This window comes from Lathyrus oleraceus, chromosome 6, assembly GCF_024323335.1.
Source record: "Lathyrus oleraceus cultivar Zhongwan6 chromosome 6, CAAS_Psat_ZW6_1.0, whole genome shotgun sequence".
Lineage (NCBI taxonomy): Eukaryota > Viridiplantae > Streptophyta > Magnoliopsida > Fabales > Fabaceae > Lathyrus > Lathyrus oleraceus.
Genome location: NC_066584.1, coordinates 110170370 through 110183119, shown reverse-complemented (window position 1 = coordinate 110183119; position 12750 = coordinate 110170370).

Here is a 12750-nt window from a genome sequence, read left to right as displayed (position 1 = left end):
AAAAATGATCGAACTTGAAGACAACAAGTCCCGGGATGGCATTGGTTTTTCTTCTGGGGTCTTCAACGAGAAAGGGTTGTTCAAGAGTGGAGTTTTCATCCACACTGCTCAGAGCGAAGAGGCTGTTGCTGTCTTGGAAGAGGATGCCGAGGATCCTGACAATTTTGTCATCCCTGGCAGGATCTGCAACAATTGGGTCGATGTGGATGTTCCTACAGTTATCCATAAATCAAAGTAATAATCACTTTGTTTAAAAACCCTTCTCCCATGCCAAAAGGAGAAGTGATGACATTGTTGACAACATTTAATACAATGATGTTTTCATTCAATAAATTCATGCTAAATGTTTGTTTTTCCAATGATTTTCCATTTTTGCTTTTTTGCATGAAATTGGTGATCACAAAAAACCCTAAAAAACAAGAATAAAATCAATCTTTTCATCTGCATAATGATTGTCTTGTGTGATTTCTAAAAAGCTTTTCATATCCAAAATCATTATGTAGGTTGATATCTAAACCCATTGAACATAATGACCCAACGCCATCTCCCAATTTTGAATTCCCTGTATTCGAGGCAAGGGAAGATGATGTTCACGAGATTTCTGACGAGATTACCTGTCTTCTTGAGCACAAAGAGAAGATCATTCAGCCGCATCTTGAGAACCCAAAAACAGTCAAATTGGGGTTTTACGAATGTAAAAACAAAGAGGGTGAAAAACAAAAACAAAATCAAAATCAAAATCAAAAAAAAAATAAAAAAAAAAGAGAAGAAAATAGAACCCTCAAACCTCAAGTTGACTGATGCTGAATGGGTTCAGAGTCGTTAGGACCAATTGAATCTGATAGAAGAGAAGCGATTAACTGCCATGTGCCATGGTCAGTTATATCAGCAGAGAATGAAGAAAGCATTCGATAAGAAGGTCAAGCCTCGTGTGTTCCGAGAAGGTGACCTTGTGCTCAGGAAAGTCTTGTCTTTCGCGCCCGATTCCAGGGGCAAGTGGACTCCAAACTACGAGGGTCCATATGTTGTCAAGTGAGCCTTTTTAAGCGGTGCTTTGATACTTACAACTATGGATGGGGAGGATTTCACTCGTCCTGTGAATTCAGATGCAGTCAAGAAATACTTCGCCTAGAAAGAAAAACATAATAGCTCGCTAAGTTGAAAACCCGAAAGGGCGGCTTAGGCAAAAATGAGCGTCTCGGTGGATTAGACCCGAAAGGGCGATCCAGGCAAAAAGTTAGAGACATGAAAAAAAACGAATATTTGCATCCCGCTAGATTGAGTACCTCACCCTGGGGAAATCTAGGCAAAAAATAGGGATTTGGCAAGTAACTGCATCCTGACAAGACTGTGTTCTACATCTGTCATCCGTCAAAGATTCTTGTTCATTCGTCGTCAACTGAAGCTTTGAATACATCGAATCCGGAATTGGAGATGAAATGGTCATTATGTTCAATGTAGCCCTTTTCCAATATATATATCACCAATTTCAAACTTGTAAAAATCTATGGAGTCTTTCCATTTGCTGGTTACCATTCCATCAAATAAATTTGAGCCTTTATCCAATTATTTGCACTCTTATTTGTTTCAATTCAATAAATGTTTTGCATGTTTTAATTGATAAAATATCATTGTTTTCAAGATAAACAAACTTTTCACAAACAGTTTTTAAACAAAGTGATACATTCACAATGATCAAAGGATACTTAGGAGACTCTCAGTGTTCTCCCAAGGGTGGTACGATTCCCAACAGGGTAAGGCATTTATTCATATCCCTGGCATTTGATTGTATCCTTTTCCTTTGGAACCTTCTATGGTTTTTTCCCTCGAGCAGGTTGCCTTTCTAGGCTTCGTTCCATTAACAAAAGGTTGTGATGATTTATCCACGCTCCAGATCTCCAACAGAGCAGTAATTTTCTCCCCTCGGGTGTGTTCTCTCTGGAAGATTGGATTTGTTGTTTTCTTCCTCAGCGAAGCGTTGAAGCAGTATTCTTCCCTTCATCTATCAAATAGGCTCCCCATTAGAGTTGTTCATGTGGATAGATTCCCTGCTGAGATATTGCTGTTTCCTGGCATATCTAGATCCCAGCTAGAGTGGTTGGTCTGTTGGATCTTATCTGCTATGATGTTATCCCCTTTCAGAGATATTGTTGTTTCTCTGATCCGCAACAGATTTTTGGTGATGGATTTTATCTATGATAATTCATCCCCAAGCAGAGTTGTTGGTATGGTGGATCTTACCTGTGGTAACAGTTCCCTAACCAGAGTTGCTTTTGTGGCAGATTCTACTTACACAATTAAGCACTTCTCCCAGCTAAGAATGTTGATTCATCCTTGTGATGATTTTGTGTTTTCATTGCTCTTCAACAGAGTTACGGCTGTAGCAGATTTCGGCCTGTGCAATGAATCTTTTCTCCCTAGTTGAGACTTTTGGGTTTATCCCTAAGCAGAGTGTTCGCTGAGATGTTCACCACTCTCCCCCTCAGCGGAAGAACGATTTTCTCTCCTCAGCAGAGCGTGATCTCTCAGTGGAATTCCCCAGTGGAGTTGCTGATTGATCCCCCAGTGGATATGCTCTCAGTGGAATTCCCCAGTAGAGTTTGCCAGTAGACGTCCCTAGTGGAGTTGTTGACGGTATCCCCACTAGAGTTGCTTGTGTGGCAAATTCTACTCGTGCATTCTGTCCTCCTCAGCAGTGTCTGCCTGTGCAGTGGACTCTTTTCCCTAGCGGAGTTGATGGTGGGATGAGTTTTATCTATGTTGATCTATCCCCAACAGAGATACTATTGTTTTTTGGTATCTGTATCTCCCCAGCATGAGTTGCTGTTGTGGCTGTTTTGCCTGTGCGATGATTCCTTTCCCTAACCGGATTGATTGATGATCCATCACTCATAGATTTTGTGATTTCCTGATATCTCTAATTTTCCTGCAGATCTTCGCTTCTTAGCATCCCGGATCTCCAGCAGATCGGATACTCTCCATCAGAGTTTCTGGCTTTCTCTCTGGAGATGTAGTACCGGACGTTCGTTTCCTGGTCCTGTTTGTGTTAGATATGTCTATTTGTCAGCATTCATCATACATAAACCGCGCATATACATGCATAATCATTAACATTCAGATATTCATGTTGTATATTTTGCCATATATCTTTTGTTTGTGTCTCCTGCTAGTTGGTGATATGCATCTCCCCAAGCAGATGGGTGTGTCTGATCCTTCAAAATAGAGTCAGCCCCTTAAGCAGAAAGTGTCTATCTTTCCTTCCTTTCCCCACTGAGTTCTATCCTCGTGGATGACGGTTGCTTCCGTTTCCTCCCAACACACATATTGGGATGGATTTCCCTATTGGGTTATATCCTCATTAGGATGAGTCTTGATTCAATTTGCCTTTTTGGTTTGATCCTAAATTGGCCCTTTGAGACTATTTTAGTGTTCCTCAGTAAGGTCGCCAATATTATTCACCTTATCCTCAGTGGATTTCTGTGGCTTCTACCTACAACCTGGTAGTTGTAAGTCCTATTTCTTTGGTTTTCTACCTACTAACCGGTAGTTGTAAATCCTATTTTCTCCCCTAGCAGAGGTAACCTTTGTGGTTCATTCTGGTTGTTGGCGGATTTTGTGGTCGTCTACCCAGCAGTCGGTAGTCGTAAATCCTATTTTGTTTTCTCCCCATCGGAGTTTGTGCTTCCCCGCGGTATAAATGAATAGTTGCTCACTAACCGGCAATCATTCATCTTATCCCCAGTGGAGTTTGCGGTTTTCTACCCAGTACTCGGTAGTTGTAAACCCTATCCTCAGCAGAATCTTTGGTCTTCTACCCAGCGTCTCGGTAGTTGTAAACCCTATTTTCTCCTCTTGCAGAGTTAACCTTTGTTGTTCATCTCAACCGATGACGGTTACTCTTCCTTGGTTTTCTACCCAGTCTTCGGTAGATATAATCCCCTCCTTGTTGGTTATCATTATCCAGTATTCGATTTTGGTATTCCTTCTTTCTTGTGGATGTTTGCTCCGAGTAAGCAAATTTATCCCCAGCGGGTCCTCTTTCATTCACCGTTTGCCGGTAATGTTTGTTGTTTCCCCTTTGATTGGCCATCATTATATACCTAGTTTGGTATCCCGATGCCTTTCGTTTCGGTTGATTTATCCTTTGTTAACCTACAACCCAGTTACGAATAATCTTCCATGCGAGTATATTATCTACGTTTTGACGGCAATAGATAATATATCTCATGCACTCTTTGGTCGAAGTCTTTTGTTGTTTTCCCCAATTGAGTAAGATTCGTATTCCTTGTGGAATCGAATGTCCATCCTATAAACAAATTTGCTTTTCCAGCTTTCTTCAGGATGATGAGTGTGTTGGAACACAAACCAATTCACGTTTCGGATGATTTATCCTTTGTTAACCTACAACCCGGTTATGGATAATCTTCCATGCGAGTATATTATCTATGTTTTGACGGCAATAGATAATACATCTCATGCACTCTTTGGTCGAAGCATTTCGTGTTTCCCCAGTCGAGTAAGATTCGTTGTCCCTTTGCGGAATCGAATATTCTACCCCTTTTGTTTGGATAATTGCCGTATGCTTGCAATTTATCCCCAGTGAGTCATCTCTCGTCTACCTTTTGTTGTTGGTAACGATTGTTTCTCCTTTGATTGGTCATCATTACCATACCTAGTTTGGTATCCTGATGCCTTTCTTTTCGGTCGATCTATCCTTTTCTAACCTACAACCCGGTTATGGATAATCTTCCATGCGAGTATATTATCTACGTTTTGACGGCTATAGATAATATATCTCATGCACTCTGCGGTTAAAGCTTTCGTCTTTCTCCAGTCGAGTAAGATTCGTATTCTTTGCAGAATCGAATGTCCATCCTATAAACAAGTCTGCTTTTCCAGCTTTCTTCAGGATGATGAGTGTTTTGGCACACACACCAATTCACGCCTTGGTCGATCACCTATTATATACCTACTACCCGGTATCCCTGGTGTTCCTTCCTTTCTGCTCCCTATTACGACCTCGGTCCCCTGTGGAGTCAGATTTTCCTGAGTCGAAACATACCTTTTTCAGGTCTTCCTCACATGATTCGGTCGATTGATATCTATCACCCGTACACAGGTCTTAGATATTCATTCTTCCCGAGCTTGTTACTCACTAACCGGTAACACCTCATCCTTTTGCTTCCCCTGGAAAGTCTTTCAGATTTTCCCAGTGGAGTTGTTGTTGTGATTCACCTTTTGCTGTGTTGGCATACTCCCCAATACTTGCATTTTCCCGACAGAGTTGTTTTGCCAGCTCTTTTCCCCGCCCGAGTCCGGATTTTCATCCGAAGTATCCTTTGTGGATAGTTTTGATGTGTTGGCGTATTTCCCAGCACACGCATCTTTGAGTTAGCTTGTGTCTTTCCGTCGGTTTTGTCTCCCTTTGGGAATTCTTCTCCCCAGTAAAGTCTCCAGTTTCAAGTCGTGTCCTGCTCACGCATTTTTCTTTTTCTTATCCCCGTAAGAGTCCCGCCAGAGTATCTGTCCCATTAGGGAGTGCATTACTCCTATGGATTTTCAATTTATCATGATTTTCTTTTCTTCTTTGTGGACCCATATTCCCACAGAGATAGTTTGTTTTGCATACATACATTTGCATCATGAGGTCTCTCAGGGACCAAAATTTGTCTCATTGTTGTTATTTAAGCCCATTCTACCTCGTCGAAACGAAGATCTTCACCTTCATTTCTCCGGCTAGAATGATCTTAAATAGGGGCATTTGTAAGACCCCAATTTTGTCCCTAAGATCCCTCATGGCATCATATCATATCATTGCATAGCCTCAAGGATCTTTGAGCATCTTGCCTTCCTTTCCCTTTGGGTTGGGATCTCCTGTGAGGGTTTGAGATCACCAGGCATTGCTTGAATTTTATATCATTGCTTTTTTGTTTTAATCACTAACCAAAAGTACCAAAAATATGTCATCTAACATTTGTTTTGCAGTCTGAGCAATCATCAAGTCAGGCAATTCAAGGAATTCCTTTGTACAAGAGGTGATGGTATTTTCTTGATAAGAGGACCACATGATCATTATATTGAGCTTATATGAGCTAGAGGTTCATTTTGAAGCAAATTCCCCAAGTGGTTGAGGCTCAAATTCATCAGGCATTGTCAAGGTCATCTGAGGACCATATAATCAAATGTGCAGTCAATTGAAGGCTTTGAGGTATGGGAAATGGTTTGAGACATCCCATTCATGTTCAAACAAGGCTTATTCATCATGTCAAACATTTATCTTGAAGATTTTGAAGTCATATCAAAAGTTTCCCAAAATGGAAAGTGACCTGTAATTTCAAGTTTCCAAAAATGGCAAGTTTTTGGTCCACATTCAACTTAACTTTCCAACATCAAAGAAGATTCAAATGGGTTTTTGGTCAACATGAAACTTGAATATCTTTCTCTCCTCTTTTCAAAAAGTCCTATATCATGATCATCTGATAATTGGTTGAGAAGTTATGAACAAATGATTGCAAAGTATGCATGGAACTTCAAAGTGCCATAACTTTTGATCCAAAACTCCAAATTGAACCACTCTTTTTGCAAAATGCTCCTTGTGACCAAGAGATTACAAATCAATCATTGCCTTGCATGAAAAAAGCTCACATGATCAAGTGTCCAAACATGAGCATTTTGGAGGGAAAATGGAGAATTCAAAATTGGTGAATCACACAAGCCAAATACCATTTCTATCTTGCTTATTGGATGATTTTGAGTGGAATTGCACCTTGCATGGCACTGTTCACGTGCACATTTTCCATGCATACTCACACTTGCATTTTTTGCCATTCACCTCATTTCTCCTTAATTTTCAATTAGCCAAAGCCTAATCTTGATTACAGCATCATTAACACATCATATATAAGTGAAATGTTAATCACAATTCGGAAGAATAACAGAATTTGGATCAAATTTTCATTTCCCTCTCAATTTTCTCTCTCTTCAAATTTCAAATTTCTTCATCCAATTCCACAGAATTCTTGCATAATCATGTTTATCATGCATCATTGATGAAGATTCAACTATTGGATTGAAGAATTGATCAAGAATTCGAGCTCCACAAGTGCTTGAACATGAACATGGAAGCTTCAAATTGAGCTAGATTCAAGGTGTTTCAATTGCTAATTCGTGCATCAAGCTTCATAACAAGATTGAGGAAGCAGATATGGACATTTTGGAGCCTTGAACACGCGTATCTGTCAACTGTCATCTTGAACAAGGTGATATTCGAATCTCATTATTTGCCTTTTCATGTACATGATCTTGTAGAGCTTGTTGTGCTGATGATGCTGATATAAATATTTTTGAATTTGGCTGGATATTGAGCTTGCTACATGAACTTTAAGTTTGGTTGTTCAATATGTTTTTATTCGATCCGCTTGATTCATGGAGTTTTAGGACAAATGAATATGATATCTGTGATCCTCGTTGCGAGACGGTTCGAACCATATGCATTTTGTTAATTTCTGGAAAATTTCTTGTTGAATCGCCGCCTGTACCATCGGAGAAGACGGCTGAAATCGCCGTCCTCCGCCGTCTGTGAGTAGTGCTAGGGTTTGCAGGCCAAACGCTGCATTTCGCTTGTTGAACGCGCTTGGAATCTTTGAAGCGCGAGTTCGATCCTGGCGCATTGCTTGTTTTCTGATTTCCAAATTAATTTTCCTTTGAGCGCTTCATTGACTTGCCTCACCTGCGCTCGATCCTCCGCTCAGACATTTTCTGAATTTGCATTTGTGATTTATCATGTGACCTAGCGCACGCGTGTTCAATACCTGGTGATGTATATTCCAATTTCCATCTCATTTTATTGTCCACATTATTTTCCATATTATTTCACATTTATTTCATTTTTATTCATTCAACTTCTAAAAATCATAAAAAATAGTATACATGTCCAAATTCATCCAAACTTTTTTTCACTTTCTTGTTTTAATCTCTAGATTTTTATAGCATTTACCTCATGATTTTTGTGCTTCTGGATTTTTAATTGTGATTTTTTGATTGAACATGATGCCATATTGATATGTTGCATTCATTTGCTTGTGAAATGCTCATGGTTTATCCAATGGAGGTGAAATTTGACATGCTTGTTCCTAACATGTTACATGATTTTTGAGAATTGGTTTGGCATTTTTATCATTTGATATCACTGTTTTGGACACATGAACATATGGTGTGACAATTTGTGTCACATATTTGATGTTGCATTTGTGCATTTTCATTTGCATATCATTTGAACTCTTATGGACCTAATTTTCTGCATGATGTTCATTCTTCACATGTTAAGCTTGAATAAAAAAATTCATGATCATTGGTTGTGTTTCTGTGTTGAGTTGGATTTTCTAATTTGGATGTCCAATTTTGATCACTTTGCTTGCCTTTGCTTTAACATGATCATTTGATGGCTTTGCCTTATGATTTGGTTTTGGTCCTTTTGAGGACTCTTTCTTGTTTGATTGAATGTGCTTCATATGAAATATCGACTTCTATTTTGGTCATTTGACTTGCCTTTGACCCTAGTCTTTGTACTAGTGGTTTGTACTCACCAATTGTGTTTGTGTTTCGGGTATTTAACACTAATGGTTGGTTTGGCCTCATTATTTGAGATGCCCTTTGCTTTGATCACTAACTCTGGTTGTGTTGTAGGTCCATTGATGTGATGAACTCATTTGAGTGCTTGCACTTGTGACTTGCATTGTGTACAGTTGCATTGATTCCACTGTTTGTCTGTTTCGTTTCCTGAATACCATATTAACTGTTTAAGCTTTTGTACAGTACATTAGTTGCTAGCTAGCTTTTGCTTAGCCTTTGATTTGGAGTATGGTTGATACACCACTGAGGTAGCTTAGCCCTCTTACTCCATGTAGTCTGGAAGTCCTGTCACCTTTTTGGCAGGCAGTTGGCTGAAGTCCTCCTTATGAGGTCATGTTTGTGATTGTTTACATTTGTGCTAAAGACCTCTAAATGAGGTATGTTACTTGTTAAGTCCTCCTAAGTGAAGAGGCAATTGACAGATAGAAGGGATTAGCAATCATTCCCCTGTTATTCAGTGAGTCTTTCATTATGCCCGCACTACGTGCTGATGCTTTTGAATAAACACCCAAGATCTTGTATAGAGTCTGTCAAGTGGAATAGGATCCCGCATTCTGGATCCCCACACTTTCTTTATCATAAGCTCACCCAGGCCAGAGTTAAGAGCATGAGGTCACATCCTCATTTCTCCATTTCATCAGCTTCACCCTAACTCTCAATGTCAGTGGTTAAGAGCTCACAGATCACCATCACAGTTTGGCTTGTTTGTCGAGGTTGATATGACCCCTCTTGACTAAAGCCCACCTATTTGATTGAGCCTCTTGTTTGTATATAGAGTGTGATGTATTGTTTGCTTGATTGCTTTGCATGTGTTTGCTTTTGTTCATTTGTTTGTTTTGAGGAGTTAGATGTAAGTCCATCTATTGGCATTCTGTTTCCTGTTTTGCTTTTGGAGTTAGATGTAAGTCCATCTATTGGCATTTTGTTTCCTGTTTTTTCTTGGAGTTAGATGTAAGTCCATCTATTGGCATTCTGTTTCCTGTTTTATTTTGTGGAGTTAGATGTAAGCCCATCTATCGGCATTCTGTTTCCAGTTTTGTTGTTAGGAGTTGGATGTAAGTCCATTGAGTGGCATTCTGTTTCCTCTTTCTGTGGTTCTCCCATGAGACTTGCTTATTGCTTTTACCTCGTGTTGCCTAATTCCAAAGGAACTTACTTGGATCATCTCTATGATCTTGAGAAAGGAACTCCTATTGTGGCTTTATCCTTTATCCCACACCTCTTGCATGCTTAACCTTGATCTTTTCCATCCCTAACCCAAAACCAAAACTTTTGTGCAAACATTTGACTTGTTTTCAACATTAGAAACCTAGGCCTTATGCCTTTGATTTTCAAACTTTCTTTTCAGAATACTCATTTTGAATTGAACTTTAAGTCAACTTTGACCATCTTTGTGAATACTTCTAATTGGTTAATTCAACCCACTCAATTGCTTTTGTGGTCCCTTGTCCACTTCTTAATCAAAATTTTCATGCATTAGCCATAGATCTGAATTATCTTAGTGGTTGATGTAAATCTCACCTTTTGTCCTTAGTGATTGAATTGTCAGACTTCCATGCTTATTATAGGGTTAACCCCTCACTAGCATGTCGAAGTTGTTCTCACATGGTGGACTTGTGGTTGTTCAGGTCGAGTTTTCTCCCTTTGATAATGAAAGACCTTAAGGCTTTTGTTTAAAATCAATCCACTCACTGTTTTGAAATTTGTTACCCGAACTACGGGGTTTTGATCCTTATCTTTCATGAGAGGGTACGTAGGCAATGGGTTCATCCATCCAAACACAAATGTAAATAAACTTGTACATTCTTCTCTCATCTCTTCAATCATGTTTGCACAAAATAATTTCATAAACAATAACAATACAACAAGTTGTGAAAAGGGCTCCCTAGGAGTACCTAGGATGCATTAGGTGCCTAACACCTTCCCGTTGCATAACCAACCCCCTTACCCAAATCTCTGACCCTCTTTTACTAGTTTTGTTTGTAAAACTTTATAGGTTTTTGTTCGCTTTCTAACCATTCCTTTGGATAAATAGAAGTGCGGTGGCGACTCGACTTTGTATGATTTAGCTTGGATCTAGTTAATATTTCCAATGGTGACGAATACACCGCTACACCTATGCTATAGGTTTTTTCCTATAAAGGGCTTTGCCTTAGGGGGTCTTCCCACTGAAGCTTTAGTATCCTATCTTCTAATTTGTTTGAGGGGGATATTCCCATCTCGGAGAGTTGCTTCTGGCGTTATGATTCCGAAATCAGCCTTTTTGGTATCCATGCCTAGAGTTTGGACAATTCTCAACTTGATACTCTCCATGTAGAATTTCCTGGTGATTTATGGGTCTCCTTGGATGAACCCAATCCACCTGTCAGTGAGAAGGTACCTCATACACAAGTATAAAGTAGACAAGACGACGCCCAACTGATTAAAATTTGGTCGCCCTATAATCATATTTTAAAAAGAAGGAGCATTTATAACTAGATACTCAACCTTAATTTTCTTGGCTTGTTCCTCCACTCAAAAGGTGGTCTTCAATTTTATATAGCCTTTTACCTGCACTTATTCCCCAGAGAATCCAACCAGTGATCCCTTGAAAGATTTTAGGTCATATGGGTTGAGGAGGAGCCTCTCAAATGCATCCCAATAAAGGATGTCTCTCGAGCTCCCTTGATCCACCAAGACTCTTATGATTTCCCAATCATCACACCCATAGTGATGACCATGGGGACTTCATTATGGAAGTGGATCTTGCTGCATCTTTCTCTAAAAAACTGATATTGACCTCCAGTATCTTGATCTCGCTTTCTTTTGATTCAGTGGAAAGATCCTTCATATTTAATACATGGAGGGAATATCTTATTCGGGCTTGTCACCTTCTTATTTTTAAGGCTCCAACTGTAAATCTTCATGCAATGGTGTTGAATGTATGGCGTACAAACTTTTCGCCTTCTTATTTTTAAGGCTCCATTCCCTTTCTAGGCTTGGGGCTTCGAGTGTCGTCAGGCCCGTAGAAGATGATCCTGCCTAACCCCTGAGAGGAGTCTTTTTTAACATATTTGTTTAGGTTGCCCTCTTGGATCGGGTGCCATATCACTTTCTTGAGCTGGTAGAAATCTTTAGTGTGGTGTTCTTTCATCTTATGGAATTTACACAGTCTTCCAGGCTCAGGCCCCATAACTTTTTGAAGGTAGAGAAAAACAAGAAAATGGGGGTTTGAATTGTTTTCACAAACAATAAAAACTTTTGGAGTTTCTACACACACAAATCAAAGATAAACAACACAGAAGTTATCTTGGTTTGCTTGAAATTCAAAGTTACTCCAGTCCATCCTAATAAGGTGATTTCACCTTCAAAGAGGACTTAATCCACTTATCTTGAAAGATTACAACAACGTCTAAGAGTAAAAAAGTATCTTAGCCCTCTCAAGTCTACAGACTTCACAAGTCACTTGAGGAACTTTACAACACTTATTATAGAAATACAAGAAGGTGTTTAGTGCTTATAGGTAAGAAAAATGAACACAATAAGAACAATTGATTCTCACACTAAGAGCAACAACTCGTGTGAATATGTGGAGCAAGAATTAGTGAATAATTGACTTTTGATGAACAAAATTATTTTTGAATAATTTTGTATCTTGGTATGATGATGGTTGGACCTTTTTATAGTGCTTGGAGATGATATTGTTGGATGAAGCATTGATGTTGATATCTTACCAATGATGGGACTTAATTGACATTAAGTTTATTTTCCTTTCCATAGCAGTTTAGGAGAGTAATCAATTTTCTCCATATATAGATTTATACCATTTTTAGAATATTTCATTGTTAAGTCTTGATCTGATTTGATTGGTGAGAATCAGAGTGCGCGGAATTCAGATACTTCACTCAGATCTTGTATTCTTCAGATAATTGCCTGATGTTTTCATTAGAAGTTCTTGATTGATCTTTAACTTGATGTTCCTCAGATGTAGTAACCCTTATAGACTTCAGATGAGGGATCCTTCAGATGCAGAATGTTAGTCTTGAGTCGTTAGAGTGAACACTTTTAGCTTTCGGTCAACTATTCTTGACTTGTTTGACGTTTAGAGTTTATTTCATAAGATGCATTTGACGTTAGAGC